Source organism: Cuculus canorus, chromosome 4 (assembly GCF_017976375.1).
Source record: "Cuculus canorus isolate bCucCan1 chromosome 4, bCucCan1.pri, whole genome shotgun sequence".
Lineage (NCBI taxonomy): Eukaryota > Metazoa > Chordata > Aves > Cuculiformes > Cuculidae > Cuculus > Cuculus canorus.
The window spans coordinates 74,309,569-74,330,098 of record NC_071404.1 but is presented as its reverse complement, the minus strand read 5'-3'; the positions used below and the strand labels follow the sequence as shown (position 1 = coordinate 74,330,098).

The following is a 20,530-nucleotide window of genomic DNA, read 5'->3' as shown; positions in this document are numbered from 1 at the left end:
GTTGCACGCTGGAAAAAGTGCTCCTTTTGACAAACTGATTAACTAGAAAGCCTACACCAGCACTTCTTGGATGCGTTCCCAGGAAAATCTCTCATGTTCCTGCTATTCCTCATCCTGAATAAATAAATGAATACAAAACATTACTCAAATATGGAGAAAGTTGTTTTCAACAACTGATAGAGAGCGTTTTGATAACAGTGTAGTTGGTATTAAAAATACACATATCTCAGCATTTACAGAGAGGACATAATTTCTCATGCTGTAATTGCTCTCAGCTTAACAGAACACTTCAAAGCCCCCTACTCATTTGTGAAAAGAAGCCCAATGTATAAATACTGCAGAAAACTTTACTTCTAAAATAATTTCTTTCCTCTACCAATAGTTCTTCACTATAATTTATGAAGTCTATGAAAAAAATAATTTAATTTTGAGCAAATACTGTTTGAAAATATTCAAATCAATTCACACCTCTTTGCTTTTACAGGATATAAATCTCTCAAGGTTTTTATATGGAGGCATAATACTTGTTACCTGGAAGCACAAACTGCATTGACGTTTGCTCTGAAAGGCAATCTACATTAGTCAAAGCAAAAGGAAACGTCACAGTTAGACTAATGAATTACAGGACCTCGTAGGCAAAAGCTGCAGAAGATGGCAACAGGGGTGAAAAAAAAGGGAGACAAAAAAAGGATTTAATGGGAAATGGAAGAGGAAAGACTAGAGACAAGGAGAAAAAAATGAAAAGTAAACAGAAGAAAAGAGAACTCTGGCAATTTCCAAGCGGAACGCCCAACAGGAGAGAAGCAGAAAATTTGGCAGCAGAACCTGAAAGAAAAGCCTCAGTGCAACTGAGGCTGGGAGGAGGGAAGAGAGGCAGAGAGAGAACGGAAAGAGAGAAGGAGAGATGAGTTGTAGTGTTGTCTGGCCACAACACAAAAGCCTGCCCAGCCACATGGGTTGTTGTGGCTAGCGAGCAAGGCAGATAAATCCAGGTCCTGAAGATTTGTCCAGGCAACACAGTTTGTGGGGTGAAAGCATCTGCAGCTCTTCTAGAAGAATCTACGTTAAGTTTGACTAGGAGGCTTTTATTATGATGATGTCCCTAATTTTAGAGCTGCAATAATGGTCTAGGTCTGCATGATGACGATCATGCTTTTATTATAGCACGATTATTGTCATGCTCTTTCACCACTCCCTGTTCTTCTGTTCATCGCTGGCATGGCCAGAGTAGCCAGATGCAGCCTCTGCTGTGCCATCAACTCACTCAGCACACTGGAATCTAAGTATTTATGCTTACATAAAATGAACCACTGGGTACTTTGTTGTGCTAAAATGCACAACAGCAAAACCAGTATGTGATGGGTTCTGAGAATTGGAAACTACAAAAGGGGAGGAGAGCTGTGATTTGCTTTCCTTTACTAGAGAAATTAAAACATCTTAACCCTGAAGAGTGTACAATGTACGTAAGAGTGATCAAGCTAAATTGCCAGGGATTAATTGATGGGATGCTGGTAGAGCTAGCTTCATATGGTCCTCCACAGGCACGCTGAGATATCTAAGTTGTGAAAAGCTAAGTGTAGTGATTTTTTTCGGTAAACACAGATGCCAGGTTTGCTTTTACTGTTCGTGGTCATTCCCCTTGCTGGTGCTGCTGTTCTGCTGCTGGCTGCGCGCTCAGAGCAACCTCACCTTGAAATGCACTCTTCCCGTAAAATTTTATGGGCCATCCTGAGCACGCTTCTAAAGAGCATTCTTCTCAGATTGTTATCAGACAATGATGCCACATGTTGCATGGATGCCTTTGGAGGATGTTATTCCTAACTTTTCTGTCCTCCTGTGCGGTTCAGTAGTCCTTCATTCTGTGATCTTCGGCGTGCTGTTTCTCTTCACCACAGCATAATGGTGGAAATTACATCTCCCTCTGTATTTAGCTTGCTAAAGCCCATAAAAACATAGATGTATTATGAACAGAACATTCCTGTAACTCCACGAGAAGGAATAGTTTTCTTCCTGGCTCCTCTTCAGCACTCAATGGTTAACAGGAGCAGGCTGCCTCTTCTGAACACAAGAGATATCAACAGAGCTGTTGGCCATGCACCACACAACTTCTGCCCAATGGGATTCAAGAAATGCTCTGTCTTTTGCAAGGGAGAGGGGAAGAAACATTCCGGTAAATCTTGTTTGGCTCTTTTCAGTAGAGCTGACAAGCTGTTGTAGGCTGAGTGAATGTAGGTTGAAGAAGTTGGCAAAAGAAGAGCAGCGTTCTTCAAGCTTGACTCTGGAGCCAAGTCTGATGGGTAGCATAACATACCGTATAGCCTCAAGCCAGAACAAAATCCATAAACTGAAAAACAACCCCACAGCACTCAGTCATCACATCTATTCATACATCCAGGACTGGCTTCATTATCAAAGGAAAATTACTTCATTGGGCTCACCGCCCAAGACTGACTTGGAAAGGGTAAGACTTCTATTTCTTGGATTTAATTGTAGGCAGTCAGGATGGTGTCTCCAATCTCCACAATGTTCCTTGAACAGTTTATGACGACCCTTTTGTTTACCACAATCCTGAAAATGTAACACAAGGGAAATCCAGAAAGCAAACGATGCTGCCATCGTGTAGAAACTGCACATTTAAGAAGGAACCATTTTCCTGATTTGAAACACAGCCAATGTTTTGTATTGGCAAAATTATGTTCCAGTCCCCAATGTCTGTACTAGTCCAACATGCATCTGTGTTTTAACCTACATTTCCTTTTATCTTATGACTATTATTTAATTTTTATTGTATTGGAGTGTTTTAGGCCAGACTTTGAGTCCTTGGCTGAGACAATACCGTAAAGCAAGTGCACTCCTAACGAGTGCCTACTGCCTTCCTCCATGCCCTGCTCACCCTTGGAAGAAAGCAGGTTTGCGAGCAGAGAGAAGGTGCCAAGCAGTTTCCCCAGTCATGGGAAGTATATCCCAGCAGTGCTGGGAGATAGTTGTCCAGTTTGTTTTTAAAAATCTCCATAGCCCCCTTGAACACCTGCACATTTCAGAAGACCAGCTCTTCCAGACATAAAAATGTCTTTTTCTTGCCAACTGCTTCTTGCCCTCTCCCTAGGGAACACATACAATCAGTCAGCACCATCCTCCTTTACACCCAGCTCTATCACAAGTGAAAAGCTGGACCAAGTCTTATTCTCTATAAAACAAACCAAAACCCTCCAGTTTTTCTAAGCCCCTTATTGCCCCGACACTCATGTGAGTTCTAACTCCTTCATCTTAAATGTGCACATACACCACATTCTCACTAAGCTTCCTAGCACTGTACCGAGCACAGCTACAGGTACAGTGTGACAAATCATATATTTATTAACACACTTCAAAATTAATTTTTTTTTCAACAGCATCACTCACTTGACTCTTTTTCTTACCCATTAAAAACTCCTTCCCACACTTCTCCACAGCATTATCACCACCCTACACAGTTCCTTTTTTACACTCATGCATTCTATTTCTCCTTCTCCACTGTCATAATTCGCATTTGTGCATTGAATTTCATGCATCTACTTAAAACCATCTCACCAATTTATCCACTATCCTCACTTTCACAATCCGAGTCATTTCAAACCCATCTCCATCTGGATTTGCTCCACCAGTGCTCTGTACCACCATTCCCACTGGCTGTGTTCCAAGTCATTAAGGAACTAGATTTTAAAAGCATCCTAAGGTCCCTACCTGAAAAACCATTCTAGCTGACATCTATGTAACAGTTAGACAAGTTTGCTGCCTAATCATATTCCACTAGACCCTAGTTAACAGGTTTAGATACCGAAGTAGGTGCTGTAGCACAGGCACACAGGCGATGAGCTGCACAACTCTGGGTGTAGTACTTTGATGTACAAAAAAAAAAGCAAAGACCTAAACACAGCAACAGTAATGGTTAGATTCCCCACGCAGAACAGTCTGCATGGCAACTGAAAGTAATCAATCTTCTGATGACTACAGTTCTCCGGGTCCTCCTTCTTCTTTCCTCTTCCTTTATCTGCTTTCTCAAATCTCCCCAAATTCTATCAGGACTGAGTCAGTTCTTGGAAACACTTATTCATTCTAACAGAGACAGCCTTAGTTGATCTTTTAAGTGTTGCATATTTCATCAAGCTCCTGATGTATGCCAAAATTAGCTACCTATTCTTAAAGCTCTTTTTTTCAGTATTTAGTTTGCACTCTTAATTACTGGTTGTCAAAAGAAGACTAAAGGGTTTTATTTATTTGCATGGTGCCAGATGAGATCAAATGTATTAAAACGAATGTTCTGAACATGTAACACTTCTTAAAATTTGATGCTGGGACCAAAACAAAACTGATAAACAAAAAAAATCTTGCTATTATCCCTTACTGAGAACCACTGATTATTTTTCACATTTCATTTGACAGTCTTCACCTTAATTAATTCTACTTGCAAAGTTAAATTATTCTGGTTAATGAAGATCACTCTGACTCTTAAATATACTTATTAAATGAAATTAAAGCATGGTGCTCATCAGGTGAATAAGCATGTGTTACTAACCAAACATACAAACCCTAACAATGATATAGTGATAGGTACAGTGACAGATACTAAGCACTGCTATTTAAAGCTACTCAAACGCTTCAGGCTTCCTAAAGGGAAAGAGCGACGGACATATAAAATTCTACAATCTTCAGAAAGAACATTCTTTACTTTTTAAATTGTGTTTGTTTCATATATCAAAAAGGGACCTTGAAGATCATCCATAGGCAGGGATCAGGGACGCCTCCCACCAGACCAGGCTGCTCCAAGCCCCATCCAGCCTGACCTTGAACACCTCCAGGGATGGGGCAGCCACAGCTTCCCTGGGCAACCTGGGCCACTGCCTCACCACCCTCAGTGTGAAGAATTTCTTCCAATGTCTAATCTAAATCTTCCCCTTTCCAACTTAAAGCCATTCCTCCTCCATATCCTTCTTATGTTGGGGATTCGAGAACCAGATATGGGATTCCACAACCAGACATGGGACTTCAGGTGGGGTCTCACGAGAGAGAAGTAGAGGGGAGGAATCACCTCCCTTGACCTGCTGGACAGGCTTCTTTTGATGCAGCCCAGGATACTAAAGATGATAAAAGCAGTAGACTGGGCAGTTGTATCAGAGCCAGGAAGCCTCAGAGCTAAAAGTATGGCTCATTATTACATACCGCAAGGGCAGTTTTCCATTAATGACCACTGAAGTTTCTAAAGTTTTGGTACATTCATCCAGCAAGTTACTTCCAAAACGAACCAAGAAGTCTGGATTCAATACTGTTTTCCAACTGACTTGCACTAAATCAGGATATATTTGTTAGATCTCGAGTCAAGGCAATCCTATTCATGTGTGCATATGAGAATAACACCACACAGGTGAGCAGAGCCAGCACAGCTTGCATTTGGATGTGATGGACATTTCTGAATGAGCTTCAAAAGCTTTGTTTTGCTCAATGACAAGTGAGATGATTAACACCAGAACTATTTGCTCTCATTTGCATAGAACACATGCTTCTCTGGCTGAAACTGTTTATAATTTTTCCTGGCAAACCTCTAACACAAGAAAGGGCTGAAGACCTGGCAGGCCAAACCTGTATCATTTCAAGCTGCAGGCTGACACAGTAAGTTTGCTCTTGCTGAGCAAAGAGAGACTGTTGGGCATAGCACAGATACCTTTTGCGCATCTAAGGACACAGGAAGATTTCTGTGCTTGCCCGTCCTGGGTACCTAGGAGTTTCACCCACTAGCTGGGGCAGTTCTGCAGCCTATAGGTACTCACAGGCGCTTTACTATCCCCCAGAAATTTTGGAAAACACATTTTTCAGAGTGATACAGGTATGTTCAAGAATTCTCATTTAAATTCATTTTTTGTACAGCTTTTCAAACATGAGACAGGAGGACAAGTGCCATATGTTCTGAAATACTGTGCACTAAATACTTGCATATAGAATCACAGAACTGCTGGGTTGGAAAGGACCTTTGAGAGCATCTAGTCCAACCGTACCTGTCCACTACTAAACCGTATCTCTGAGCACTTGATCTACCCACCTTTTAAGTAACCCCAGGGATGTGGACTCAACCACCTCCCTGGGCAGCCTCTGCCAGCACCCGATAACCCTTTTGGGTGAAGAATTTTTTCCTAATATCTAATCTGAATCTGCCCTGGTGGAACTTGAGGCCATTCCCTCTCATCCTATCACCAATCACTTGGGTGATTGAGAAAAGACCAAGACCCACCTCACTACAATCTCCTTTCAGGCAGCTGTAGACAGTGATAAGGTCTCCCCTCAGCCTCCTCTTCTCCGGGCTATATTATTTATTACTTTTTGGATACTAATTACTCACAGATTCTCTGTGGCGAGGAAAAAAGTCAGCTTATGTTTCAGAGAAATTTAAGTCCTACGCTTCTCCAAACATACAAAAGGAAGTTCACCTGAATATTTTTCTCCCTGAAGTACACCCCCCTACCCCAGCATTTTGTATTTCACATGGGTTGTCCAAGAATGTAATTGAACCCAGATCTTATCTTCCAGAAACAAACACAGGTTACATGTTAAAAAAATAAGGTAGTGGAGGAGCTCGAACAGTTGCTTGCACCATATTACTGTCTGGATCCTTCAGGCTTTACCTACTGGTCTTTTGAGGTACACACTGAACACTGAATACTAATTGGTATTAATTTCTTGCTACTCTGAAGAGTTGAGAATCAAACTAAGTGACATACAAGAGGACAGAGTTGGATGCCAACCATTCTATTATTTAAATCTGCCTTCAGCTCAGCAGTCTCATTTGCAGAATAATTGGGACCTGTATTTTGCACCAGTCAGAGCCTGCAATTTTGTGTCTGCAGTTGAAATTCAGAGAGAAGGTGTACATAGAGGCACATCAAACTGTTTAGATAGTTGAGATACTTGGGTAACTGTGTTTATATTCGCATGAGCAGTTCTGCACAGGAATAAGTCACGCCATGTCATTCTGTGAGTGCATTTTCATTTGCAGAAGTCATTTGAGTCTAAAAGTACAGATCTAATTATGTTTTCTTTCTTTCCATAACATGGCACATAACATAAAAAGGATATAATTCAACACGGGCATAACTTTCAATGAATTGTTCCAGCTTACTGTATCTGTTTACAATTAACACTGAACTGCATTTGCCATTTTTGAGTCTGGAATTACTTTATACAGTTATAAGGACTGAAATCCTGAGAGTTTAATAAATCTATCACTTTTGGTGTAGGACTCTGATTCAATTCAAATGATAATGGCATTTTTACTACTATTGTCTCATTGGTTTTCAAAAGTGGCATTTTCAGATTCAGCTCTTGGAAAGCTTGTCTGTTTTCACCTAACAGTGGTGCAGGTGCGTTTTGTCACAGCGTCGTGTACATTTCAGGAGTTCACATCCATCCTATTTATCACTCAATGATGAACATGGGTCACTCTGCCATTTTAGATGCAATTAACTGCATTTTGAGACCAGAGAGTGGAATTTATTGTTGCAAATACATTTTAAGAGCTATTTTCCCCTGCTTTTTAATCTGTAAATATATTTAGGTTTTGTGGTTGGCTTGAGACAATCATGAGACCCAATACTATATGTGATCCTCCTTTCAGTTTCTAAATGCAACAACTAACAAATATGATTGTAATATTCAAGATAAAAAGAGGGTGCAGAGATGCACCATATCATCTTGGTACTTAGTGTAGCATATACTTTACAAAAACTGCATGTTTTTATACTCAGCATTGATTCACTTTGCCACCGTACTAATTTGTTTGATAAATATAGTGTTTCACACCACGAGCATTCCTTGGAGATCTATTCTTGGGGGAGATGCTTTTCCCTCAACAGTGCCTTAGAACAACTAAATACAGATGACTAAAATGAAACCTAGTCATCAATTACAAGGGAGCAAAAGAGAGAACAGCTGTAAATCAGCTGAATCGAGCTCTGCAGTCTTGGCATGGTGGACTATCCCAAAACTCTTGTTCTCTAAGCTCTCCTCCTCTGCCATTTCTACTGTCAGATAAAAGAGTGTAGCTTAAGGAACCTGCCAGAAGGACTTGTCTGTCACACTGGGATTAGGATTAACCTTCATACTAGAAGTTACCCAGAAGCAATTTTAGATACTAGGAAGGAATTCTTCACCATGAGGGTGGTGAGGCCCTGGCACAGGTTGCCCAGGGAAGTTGTGGATACCCCATCCCTGGAAGCATTCAAGGACAGGCTGGATAGGACCTTGAGAAACCTGGTCTGGTGGGAGGTGTCCCTGCCCATGGTACCGGGGTTGGAACTGGATAATCTTTAAGGTCCCGTCCAACCCAAATCATTCTGTGATTCTACTATTCTATCAATAAGAGATGTCATCACACATCCTTCACTATCTCTGTGGGCACAGCAGATACTTACTGGCCTGAAAGCCAAGAGTCCTGTTCTCCAACACAATGTCTGCTGTTGGATGTAGATCATGATGCCCAAAATCTTTAACTTAAAGTTAAACCTCTCCTTTTCAATCAGGGGAATAAAAATAAATTTTGTTGAAATTGCAAATACTTGACTCATTAGCATGTTAAACCAAAGCCTTCTCCAACACTCTGCTTCCATCCTTTTACAACACTTCTCACATTGTTCCTCTCTACACACGTCTTGACTTCACATACCCCTGAGAATCTTTCAGAAGAGAGCAACAGTGACAAGAGACCATAACACACATCCCTTTCTCTTAGGAGCAGAGAAACAAAGGTGCTCTGAAGTTATGGCTAAACATATAAAGATACAAAGACCTCCTGTGCAGCTGTCACTGGCGGATCAGCTGTGACAGCATCGTTAGGATAATCTGTTATGCCACGAAGCCTCTTTTATACATTTTATACATTATTATAAAACTGTCTAAGGTGCAGAATATCAACAAGAGACCCAGAGCACCTTTCACATGCAAATGTAAGAATAGGAAAAGCTGCAACTGGAGGCGAAAGAGTGAGACAGAAATATATATGCCAAATCCTGGCAAATGCAGTCAAAAGCAACGTGTGCCTGGCTCCACGCACCCAAACCGAAGCTTTCTTGGCTCAAGAGGTAACTTGCTCTGGGGATAAAATATGGAACCATTTTAATGTCAGAAAAAAATCCTATTTGCAACCCTGCTATCTTGCGAAGAAAAAATGCTGTGGTATTCAAGATGGATCATATTGAAGATGGGCAACAGCCACAGACAGCCTACTGTCTTCCAAGTTTTTATCATAACATACTGCTGTTTGCCAAGTTAAGGAGGAAATATTCCAGCAAAAACAGTTCTTCCTCCCAAGATGAGACCAATTACATTCATTTTGTTCAAGGCCAAGAGCTTCTCGTTTCCCCCAAGTTCTGATCTAGGGGGGTGTGGGGTCACTGCCTCTTATACACACTTTCCTCAAAGTCTGCTCCTCTGAGCTTCTGGCCAAAGCAACCCTGTGGCAAGTAATTCAAGGTCTGAGTTTTGGCATGCATCAATCAATCAATTTGGTATGATGCTTTTGTCCTGTTCAGTAAAACCTATACAGTCGGGAAACTCGTTTCTAGTGGTTTCCATCTTCTTGTATCATTAGTAGAATCACAGAACGGTTTGGGTTGGAAGAGACCTTAAAGACAATCCAGCTCCAACTCCCCCTGCCATGGGCAGGGACACCTCCCACCACAGGCTGCTCTGAAGGCCCCATCCAACCTGGCCTTGAACACCTCCAGGGATGGGGCAGCCACAGCTTCCCTGGGCAACCTGTGCCAGTGCCTCACCAGCCTCAGCGTGAAGAATTTCTTCTTAATGTCTAATGTAAATCTTCCCCCTTCCAATTACCACAGCTGGAAAACACAACCTAATTTCTGTTCTCATTCAGAATGCAAGCATGTCTAGAGGAGGGCAATGAAGGTAGTGAAGGGGCTGGAGAATACATCTTATAAGGAGCAGCTGAAGGACCTGGGCCTGTTTAGCCTGGAGAAAAGGAGGCTGAGGGGGAGACCTCATTGCTCTCTACAACACCCTGAAAGGAGGTTGTAGCAAGGTGGGTGTTGGGCCTGTTCTCCCAAGTGACAAGCAACAGGATTTAGAGGGAATGGCTTCAAGTTGCACCAGGGCAGGTTCAGATTAGACATTAGGAAAAATTTCTCCACCAAAATGGTTCTCAGGCACTAGCAGAGGCTGCCCAGGGAGGTGGTTGAATCCCCATCCCTGGAGGTATTTAAAAGACAGGTAGATGAAGTGCTTAGAAATATGATTTAGTAGCAGACAGGTACGGTTGGACTTGATGGTCTCAAAGGTCTTTTCTCCTAGTGATTCTATGATTTACAAAACATTATGCTGATAGCTTACCAGAGTTGCTTTTCATGGAACACAATGTGTATTTCTAGCTAGCTTCGATTTGCTGTAAACAAAAAAAAAAAAACAATGGCTGACTACCAAAACAAAGCAAGTGATTTTTCAACTTGAAGAATAAACTTTTATCTCATGACTGGTGGAGTTTTGCAAGGTATCTTGAGGAAACACAGATTATGCAGAATGGTTATTTTTTCAGAGATTCTGTTTACTGTGATATTTTCAGTAAATTACCCCATCTCCCCACTACAGATACATAAATCAGACACACACTTTCTTAATTATTGTAGGGAGTGGCATTATAAATCTCTCCTTTTCCCAAGATCTACAGCCTCATAAAATTAGAACAACGTGCATCATCTCTCTTGCATAGCTTCTGGCATGTTGTTTTCGCCCTCCTTCCAGCAGAACTGAATACTCTGTGGGATATCTGTAGTAACAGTCATCAGTCTCTCTAATGAAAGAGGCCTGGAAAAAACATGGCAGTTTAACTCCCAGATTCTATCTCATGAAGAGAAATCTTCATGTTTTCCAAAGCAGTTATGATTTTCATAATATCACTAAACGCTAGTGAACACATTTGTATATTGGGCCATCAGTACTGTTTGCAGAAAATAGATGTAATTTACACATAATTTTATGAAACTGCTCTATTACCAAATACCTCAAAGAGAAAAATCACTTCTTCCCATCAGACCACTGTTACCCATCTCCCAGAAGAGGGAAGATGAAGAGTCCTTAGACCTTTGTGACCGCCCAGTTAAGTGAAAGCACGTTAGGGCAACGACCCTGCCTGGTGATACAGGTGGCCATGGGCGTTAACAGACCCAAATAAGGGACAGTACAGAGCAGAACTGCTCTCAGGTGAGTTATCCATGTCCTTTCAGTTCTTGGGGATACCCAGAAATAACTGGTTGGACAAGCAGGCTCAGGACCTCAGGATCATAATTCAGATGGGTGTTGCTTGAATTTGCTTCATATGTAAGCATTGGGAGCAACTACACACCCACCTTTAATCAACCAGCACTAAAGGAACAAAGTCACACTATGGGCACCAGCCTAGAAGTCTCATTTTGGCAAGGTCTGATGTCTTATTCACAGCGCAAAAGGGAATAAGCTGCAGAAGGATTCACTGGGAAGGTGCTTTTTTGTCACTATTCAAATCACAGCTCTCCTGGAAGTGACATCAGGCCAAAATCATGCATTTGGACAGCCGAGCACCAGCCTTCAGTGATAACAAACCCCAGATAATGGGCTGGACTTTCAGCCAGCATCAAGGGAAAACAGGACATGGGCTGAAGCTTTTCATCTGTCGCTAAATTCTGCCTGGTCACTGATACCTGTGAAAGTGAGGAATTTGCTGTAGTTCCACTGCAATGTTGTTTCTTTTCTCTCCACTGCTGTTTTCACCATTCTGAACTTCTACACCTGTTTCTGAACTTCGTTCTCGCTTACTGACTTATTCACCTTCTCTATTAGTGCATTCAACAAGACTTATACCAAGTTTGAAGGCCAATTTCTGCTCCCAGTTCCAGACTAAAAACAGAAAGTACTAATTTATAAACCTACGCTGTAAATCTACAAGCACATAAACTCCTAATGTTAGGAGTATTTTATCACAGAAGCAACTCTACTGATTCAAGTGATATTTAACTTGAACAAGAGTCTATCCCTCATGTACAAAATCTAGAAGTTGGGAAGTTAACTTGCTTTCTTATTTTAGTTTCTGGTTAAAGAGCATTGCCTTGCTTGCTGCTTCACCTATATAGTAATACCACATGCATTGTGCTTAGTTTCTATGTGAGAGCTACTCCCTGCTCAATTTAAGTTTCTGTTTGAGTACACACTACTACTTTTATAGAGTTGCCTCCATCAGAGAAATGAGAGTAAAAAATGCTATTTACCAAATGTGGCAGTAAGCAATAAAGACAAACTTTAGGCATTAAGACAAACGCAGTGTAATCTAAGTTTGATTGTAAATGACTGGAGATGTTGCCACATCATAACTACTCTAGATTCTGCAGAGTAATTCTATCTTGAACTACAGAACAAAGAAACAAAAGCACCCTCTTTGCACAGTGACTGACTTCTGTACGGTCAGTTGCAATGAAAGCACTCCCTAGGAGAGCACGGCACCAAAACACACACAGCTCTAAAATGTCTAAAACCCAGATCCAAGCCACGCTTTAGAAATACATTGCAAGTAAAACTGTTTCTTTGAATAGCTCAGCTCTGATTTCTTCCAAAAGTCTTACTACTCTAGATGCCTCCCTTCTTACCTCCTTTTACTGTAGCTATTCATCAAGTTCATTATCCAGTATATTTGATCACGTAAATCACCGTGCTCTGTAGAAACGCAGTAGAAAAGGCAACAGGAAACTCATTCTTCCAAGCTTATCCATGACAAATATGATACTCAATAAAATGATTCCACCGCCCGACCCCGAATTTTATGCTCCCTCTGAGCATGACACGTTTTGCACCTATGAAGTCAATCAAATGCCAATGTTATTTTTTTCTTTTATTACCCAGGACTGGTAGAGCAGTTTCAGTAAAAATAATCTATACCAACTGTTTCCGGTTAATGGAAATTCAAAGTCTTCAGACAGTGTTTTTTATTTCTAGCGCTTGAATTCTCAGAGAAATAGCGAAGTATAATTGATGCCATACGCTTTTTATTGTTTTCCACATGAAAGAATCACGGGTTTGAGTGGATGATTGAATTATGCTGTGGCATTGCGCCAGATCGTCAAACAGCAAGGTCACATGTGCTGAAGGTGCAGTGCTCAAACCAGGAATAGCATGTATCCTATCTTTGAATTGAAGGTTTATTTGTCTGTGTAAACCCAGCCAAGGAATTTTCTGGGGTTTTCCACACTCTACAAAGCATCTCCTTGTAAATTACTGGAACGAGTCCAAGAAAACGTGCAAATATTCATCACCAAAGGACGGGATTACAAAACACTGTCATTTCAAAGAGTATATTACATTAGAGCCAAGCCAGTTGCTGCAGCCACTTCAGAAATGTTAATAACTACTGATTATGAAAATCTTACAACTGCACATACTGTATTTCAGAAGTATCACTGTCATAGAAAAACTGTTCCTTTCTCCCACTGTTGTGCCTGCTGAAGCAATGTATTCGCTAATTGTTTTGAGGATTAATTTATCTGCTTTACACACCTGCTTCACAAAATCACAACTAGAGAAATAGTTTTAGACAATCCCACAAATTCTTCAGCTTGGGGGGAAATAAAAACCCTTTTCACTTTCATGCAGTGACTTTCATGCAGTTCAGTAACTGAATCATTTTACCATTTTTTGACTCATTTTGTGACACTACTTCACACTTTCACTTTTGCCGAATCGTTTCAAGGCAGAAACATGCTAGAAGGAGAACATCACCTTCACGACATTTCTTACACAATGAGGCACTTAGGTATGCATCCAAAAATTGCAATTCCAGCACCACTCAATTGCTCTAATGTTTGCTGCTAATTACAAAGTCATTGCAGTGCTACTCGTTTGGACAGGGGAGATACATTCCCTTCTCAGAAAGTTTGCTCTTCACGTCAGACAAGGAACACATTAGCATAAGGAATGACCAGGCAACAGGAGTGTGCCTGGAGTTACCATAAATCTGAACTGCTTATTGCACCTGCATTTCTTGTTGTCACAACGTGGCTTTTTAATCTGATATACAAAGCTGCTTGTAAAATAATGTACATAAAATAGAATCCTGGAATCATAAAGTGGTTTGGGGTGGAAGGGACCTTAAAGATCATCCAGTTCCAAACTCTCTGCCATGGGCAGGGCGACACCTCCCACTGGACCAAACTGAAAAAGAATTCAGCAAAAGCAGCAGTGAAAGAATTCATCAGAGGGTGATGAATTAAAACTCTCATTTAAGAGTTCACGATGCAAATATTACCAGCTAAAGTGCATTTGGCATACTTTATCTAACGGTAGGATACTTGAAGATAAACAGGAAATAAGGCAGATTTTATCTCCCAGTACTTCTCAAGCAGGAAATTTCATTTCTCACTTTCTGGAAGTGTTTCAGTTGTAAAGACTTCTGAAGGAACACAATGGCACTACACCCTAAACCGATGGTTTTAAAGAGACAAAGCACTAGGTTTATAGCAGGGATTATGTTAAAATCCAATAGCTTGGCCTTCATTAGAGACAGAACAAACATTGCCCTGGGGTTTGAATGACTCCATGGACAACCTTAGAATCTTTGTCACCATGGCCCTTCCAGGTCACAGATGAATTTATGAAAAAAGCAATCCTTCTTAAACCCAAGCCAGCAAACAAGACTGAGGAAAAGCCTCATTTTTCCTTTCTGCACACAAAATTCAAAATGGCAATCTTGCTGTTTTAAAGTTCTCCCTACTTTTTGCCTCCAGATAATCTCTTGTCCATAAACAAATCAGCTACATGGAAAGGTTCATTTATACCAGATCAATACCAAAACTCTTAGTGGCAGATTTCTCCACACTTGTCAAGCCCTTTGGAATTACAGAACAGAATCATAGAATCACTAGGTTGGAAAAGACCTTTGAGATCTTTGAGACCAACTGTACTTGTCCACTACTAAATCATATCCCTAAGCACCTCATCTATCCACCTTTTAAATCCCTCCAGGGATGGGGACTCAATCACCTCCCAGGGCAGCCTCATTCTAGCTGATATTCATCCTACACAATTTTCAGATTTGATAGACTGACCTTCAAAACTGGGCCACGTTATGATCAGTGACCAGCTGCAGCCCCATCAGGATAACATCCAATGTTTTCCCAGGCTGGCAATCCTCACTACAATGGTTTGAGCTATTAATACATTCGATCCACTTAAACCAATCCTTGCAAACCCTGAGTACCGTTTCAAGTGTTCTGCACGCAGAGCACAGGGTATATGCACAGCTGTGATTCTGGCAACTCTTCTTCTTTGCTACCTAAAGAACTATCCTGCAGCCATTTGACCTCCAGAGGGAAATGCAGGAAGCTAGGCCATGAGGTTAATTTCTGAAAACATTTAAGGGACATTCTGGGATTTGCTGGCAGAAGAGAGGCAGTTACAGAATTGAACAAGGCCCTCATCATATTCCGTAACAAAATGAGAACTTACACACTCTAGAAAGATTACCTTTTCCTTTCACAGGACGTTCAAGGCAGGAACAAGAATGCTTCATTTTCTCTTGAGGGAGCATAAAAACATCCAAGAATTCTCTTTCTGAGGACAGAATCAGCTATTTACCCATCTGTCATCTCCACCAAGCAGTACCTGTTGCAAGACAAGATAGAAGTATACCCATCTTTTAGTAGTACGCATATATGAAGTGCAAATCAAATATTTATCTGTCAAATATGTACATGTGCAAATATCTATCATGAGTAAATAACAAGTTTTTACACTCAGAAGACATTTTATATTTGCCTCTATTTTCTGTTGGTTACAAATGCAGGATTACTCTTTGCAGCCATCGTATTTTTCTTTTTATTCCCTACTTTCACTTACACATTCCTGGGTGTCTGCCTAAGGGAACCTGGATGGTCTCAAAGAAAGGGAACGCTTAGGTCTGTCTCAGCAAGAGGAAATAAGATGCGTTTTTGCTGGAAATAGCTACAGGGGAATGAAAAGGATTGGGGAGGAATCTGCAGTACTAAAACCCATGTAAGTCCAGCTCCCTGTTGTGAACTCAGCAGCAGTTTATAGCCCATTTTGATCTGTGTGTCTTGCCCTCACTTTCTGGAATAATTTGCATATATGTTAAACACAGACCATCTTCAACCTCTAAAAATGCTAAAACCTCTCACAAATGAGCTTCTGTGTAAATACTGTTGGATAAACAATACTCAAAAAAGTCAAAGAGACTATAACAAATAATTGGAGATGATGACTACAGCTATGAAATGCTTTTGCCAGGGGCAAATGAATTAACAACCTTGCTGCCGTACCATAGCATATCTTAGGCAAAATGCTTGTCTTTAATACTTATTTAGACATGTGCACTGCGATATGAAGCTATGGTTTCTGTAAAATCCCCTAGAAGAAGCTTGTAGAGCCAACACATCACAGGTTTCTTTTGATGCTGTGCTCTGTAATACCCTTTGGATGTGTCTCCCAGCTCTACATATAGAGGATTAGAAGCAAAACAGATCAATTCTTCAGCAGAAATCTTGCCATGTGGCTTGAGAGGTGGCAAGGCATTCCTCAGTGCACTGTCGCTCTACATTTCCTGCCTCCTTGAAAACTGAACTTGGAGGAGAGGCGTGAGCAGTACTGACACATGACGACGATGAAGCATCACTTTCAGAGCACATTCCACTCCTTCAGGTGTATTCTGGGATTTCACTAGGAGCTCCTGGCTGAGTTTAAGGCCATAGGTGTACTCCTTACTTCTGCATGTTGGCATATATCCCCTCTCACAAATACTCCACAGCGTATATTCCCCCTTGTAACACAGAACCCACCTGCAAATGCTTCCAGCTGCACACAGTTCTTATTTATTTCTTGGTTGAATAGATTCAATAAAATGACAACAGCAAGTGGGAGAAAACATGAACTTTAAAACATAAACAAACGAAGACAGTCCTCCTCAGATTTGTGTGGCTTGTTCAACCCCAGCTAAGTAGCTGAATTAACATTTACCAGACCCCTAAGGATTCCCTGATTTTTCATTTACCCCTAAGAAAACGATTTAAGAGTGGAATATTTAAAACATGCTCTCAGTACTGTGAAAAGGGCACAATGCAATTTCACCTTGTTACTGCTACCCATCCATTGTGGTCAACTATTTTTTTTGCATTGCTTCACAGTCTGTAACAACTCTGGACTTTGGGGCCAACAGCATGAATGCAATTATCCATCTTCCTCTTTACTTGACGCTCTGCTGTGGGAATATCCTGAACCACCTGTTGTAAGCCCCAGATCTGCAGTCCCTGGGAGTGTGTGAAGCAGTTTAGGGTCAAAGGAGACAGAAATCTCTTTTCCCAAATGTTGGTCACTCTGTTGCCTTGCAAGTCACAACTGTCACAACAATCCCATCCCAAATATGCTCTGTGCTCACAAGTCACCGCAAAAGCCATGGGCTACATTGTTCTAAGATACATCTCCTTTAATTTTTCATTAAGAGTTCTCACAGTGGATCAGTATAAATAACGAGTGAATGTTCTGTTCTTCTTTAAAAGGTGCGTGTTTCCTTGCTGAACTCTGCTTTAGTACTTAAATCATTTCATGCAATTAACCACAGGGAAGAAACAGACCCTGTGAGCATGAAGGAATGCTTCCCAGAGACTGCCACCACTGCTAACAGACAGAGCTGTCACCAAAGCAAGTAAGATTTAAAGCCCTGCTGGGACTCCAGGAACTCCCCAGAGCAAGCCATCCAGGAGACAGATGACAAACTCATTCTCCACTTCCCAGCTTAGCCACGCTGTGGTGAAGATAATCCTGACCACTTCTGCATTAAATAGCTCCAGGCTTCAGTCAGATACAACAAGCTTCGCAAACCTAAGCAAGGAGCAACAGCTGCAGCTAGAGGTGGTCAGATATGGATTTCAGATTTCATTTTTTTTCCTGTCAAAATAAATGTTTCACTTGCATAACGCCTAATGAAAAGAGACCTAGGTGCCAGAGCATGCCCTGCTCACTTTTGTAAGCAGAGGAACAGTTTGGGACTTGGGGACAACGTTCTCCAATAAGGACCTTGCATCGTTCCCCAGAAACTCTGCTTAGCTTAGGGAAATGCAGAGGAAATGCAGTATTTCAAAAAACAATCAAAATGCCACAGCACTTTCTGAAACGAGATGGGATTAGAATACTATACTAGAATACCAATGGGGAAAATCAAATTCCATTTTGGCATCTAGAACCAAACTCTGCAGCATTAGCACATTTTTTTTTTGGCTCTCTTCTGGCTTATTTAGCCAGTAGCACTGACTCTGCAATTACATTTTTCATTATTGCAAAGTAGCAATTATCTCTCCCTCTTTTACTCATTTGTCACAGCAACTTCCAATCAAGTGCAGAAACTTGTTACAAGATAAATGTGACTGAGCAAATCTGAAATTCAGCATCACTTCTTTCCTTTCAGGGCAGCAGACAAAGACAGAAAAATATTCCTGAAAGAGTAACTTGATTAATAAAAACATCTGTAGGCACAAAGCTGAAACAAGTAAAACTCTTCCCTTATCCTTTTAGTAGGAAATCAACTAATATAGACTGATAAATATCCCACTTTCCTAACTCAATAACATGAATGAAACAGCTGAGATATATATTGTTATAGAGAGAGAAGCTAGGAAAAAAAACCAAACAGATAAGCTAGAAATGAAATGCTGTGCTAAAGAGCAATATCACGGACAAATACTGATGATACTAGAATAGCTGTAGGAGCAATACTTCAATACTAGCACTGTCCAAGCCAATTTGAAAACTCATCTGGCTACACGGCTCCCAAAATAGATAAAACAGGAAAGCATATCAGCTAACAGCTTTCCTAATCACAATTCAAAAGGTAGCAAAGCCTCGTAGCTGGCAGACTGCACTGGGGTGTTAAAAACAATGTTCAAGGAATAACTTACTGCCTGAGGCCTGATCATCTGAATATTCTTCAACTGTCCTATCACAGGTTGCTAGAAAAGCATTTGATAGTATTGAATGGCCCTTAGAAGATCCTGTAGCAGTTCAAAAGGATTCTGCCTGGGGCTAACAATAGCCAAAGAGCTTGAAGGAACTATCTAAAGGGCACTGATGTAACAGAGGGATATAAATGTTGCCCCGTGAATGCTTCAAGGATGTCTACTTCCTTTCCTTTTAACTTCTTGGGGACAGGCACTACTCATGCATATTTTGTCCATGCTATGTTTAATTCCACAGGTAAAATACTGCTCGTGTGATCTGCAGGCAATCAGACGAGCTACAATCAATGTCGCAGCGAGGATGATGTGACTGGGAGGGAACACAAAATACTTTCAGATCTTTTCTGTACTTTACCTGTTCTAGTTGACTTAGGTGGACTTCTCCCACCAACAGCCTTTATTTATATGTTGAACACGTGACATCAGTATTTTTCAACCATGCATGACGCTGCGTAAGCATCCCGTGGAATAAATCATAGTCACAGATGGGGAAGTTATAACACGATGGTGACAAGAGAATACTGCAATCAAGAATACCTGTAGATAAGTAACAAAACAAAGAATAACTGTGATATTCTTCTTTGAGAGAAGAATCCATGTTCTCAGCATATATTCTACACTCTGTTTCCCTTTCTCCTCCATTCTTGCCCAGCCACAAAACCTGTCAAGCACACACTGGTGCCCCCATTCTTCAGTACAGAGGAACACAGGTTTTCTTAGCAGCTACTGACAGGATGCCTGTACCTCAAGTATTTCATTTCCACTCCTCTACTTGCGCTCTATAAAATAACAAATTATAAGATTTTTTAAAAAGACTGATTATTATTGTCCAATATCAATTTCCATCACACCCAGAAGAGCATCCTTGATGTCTTTAATAGGAACTAATTCTGGCCAACAGAGCACTTTTGAAAAGTCCCTTCCTCAGTGACAGGAGAGAAGCATGAGCCACCAAAACCACATTAAGAAATCCCAGAAACACAAACTGTTACCCAGATCTTTTCAAACTGAATACCCTCACCCAGTGAAAATGACAGGCAGACCGACCGACCGACCTCTGCCCCCATGTGGAGATGATCACAGGAATGATGGTTGCAGTTCTAAATAAGCCCTTATGTACTCTCCACAAAGACCGCACAAGGCAAGGCAGAGCACAAAAAGAAGGGGCCAGAACAGCAGTTTGTTCCATATTCTTCCAGGAATATATTGTCTTTCATTTTAATGCATTCAAGTTCTCTTCACCTTCTTACTACTTTGACATCACCAAGAAAACACAACACTATTATTCCATTTCCAGATAAATTGTATTACAACAATTTAGGGTTATGACACGAACACAAACACTCCTGCTGTAGCTTGTTATTCTGCTACTTGCTCCTATAGTGTATTCTTTTGGTAAAAAGTAGGATTCACAAACAGTGGAAACCATCCTCCAAACAGCAGACTATTCCATTATAAATGTAAGGCTTCTGTGTACAACAGAGCATGGGAGTAAACAGCACAAGCTGCTG

The 20,530-nt window shown here is 41.0% G+C and overlaps 1 protein-coding gene across 26 annotated transcripts in view; it reads right to left on the bottom strand.

Annotated features, from left to right (window-relative positions):
• PRDM5 (PR/SET domain 5) overlaps positions 1 to 20,530 on the bottom strand; it is a 201,033-nt gene that overhangs the window by 73,623 nt on the left and 106,880 nt on the right. For 21 of the 26 annotated variants that reach the window (XR_008449528.1, XR_008449525.1, XR_008449529.1 and 18 more), the window contains exons 17-18: positions 19,375 to 19,556; positions 15,523 to 15,660 (exon numbers count right to left, since the gene is read on the bottom strand). The gene's annotated coding sequence lies outside the window, so the exon portion shown is untranslated. Of the gene's footprint in view, positions 1 to 15,522; positions 15,661 to 19,374; positions 19,557 to 20,530 lie in introns of those variants that run through there. The other 5 variants (XR_008449508.1, XR_008449530.1, XR_008449535.1 and 2 more) reach the window with 1 other exon arrangement.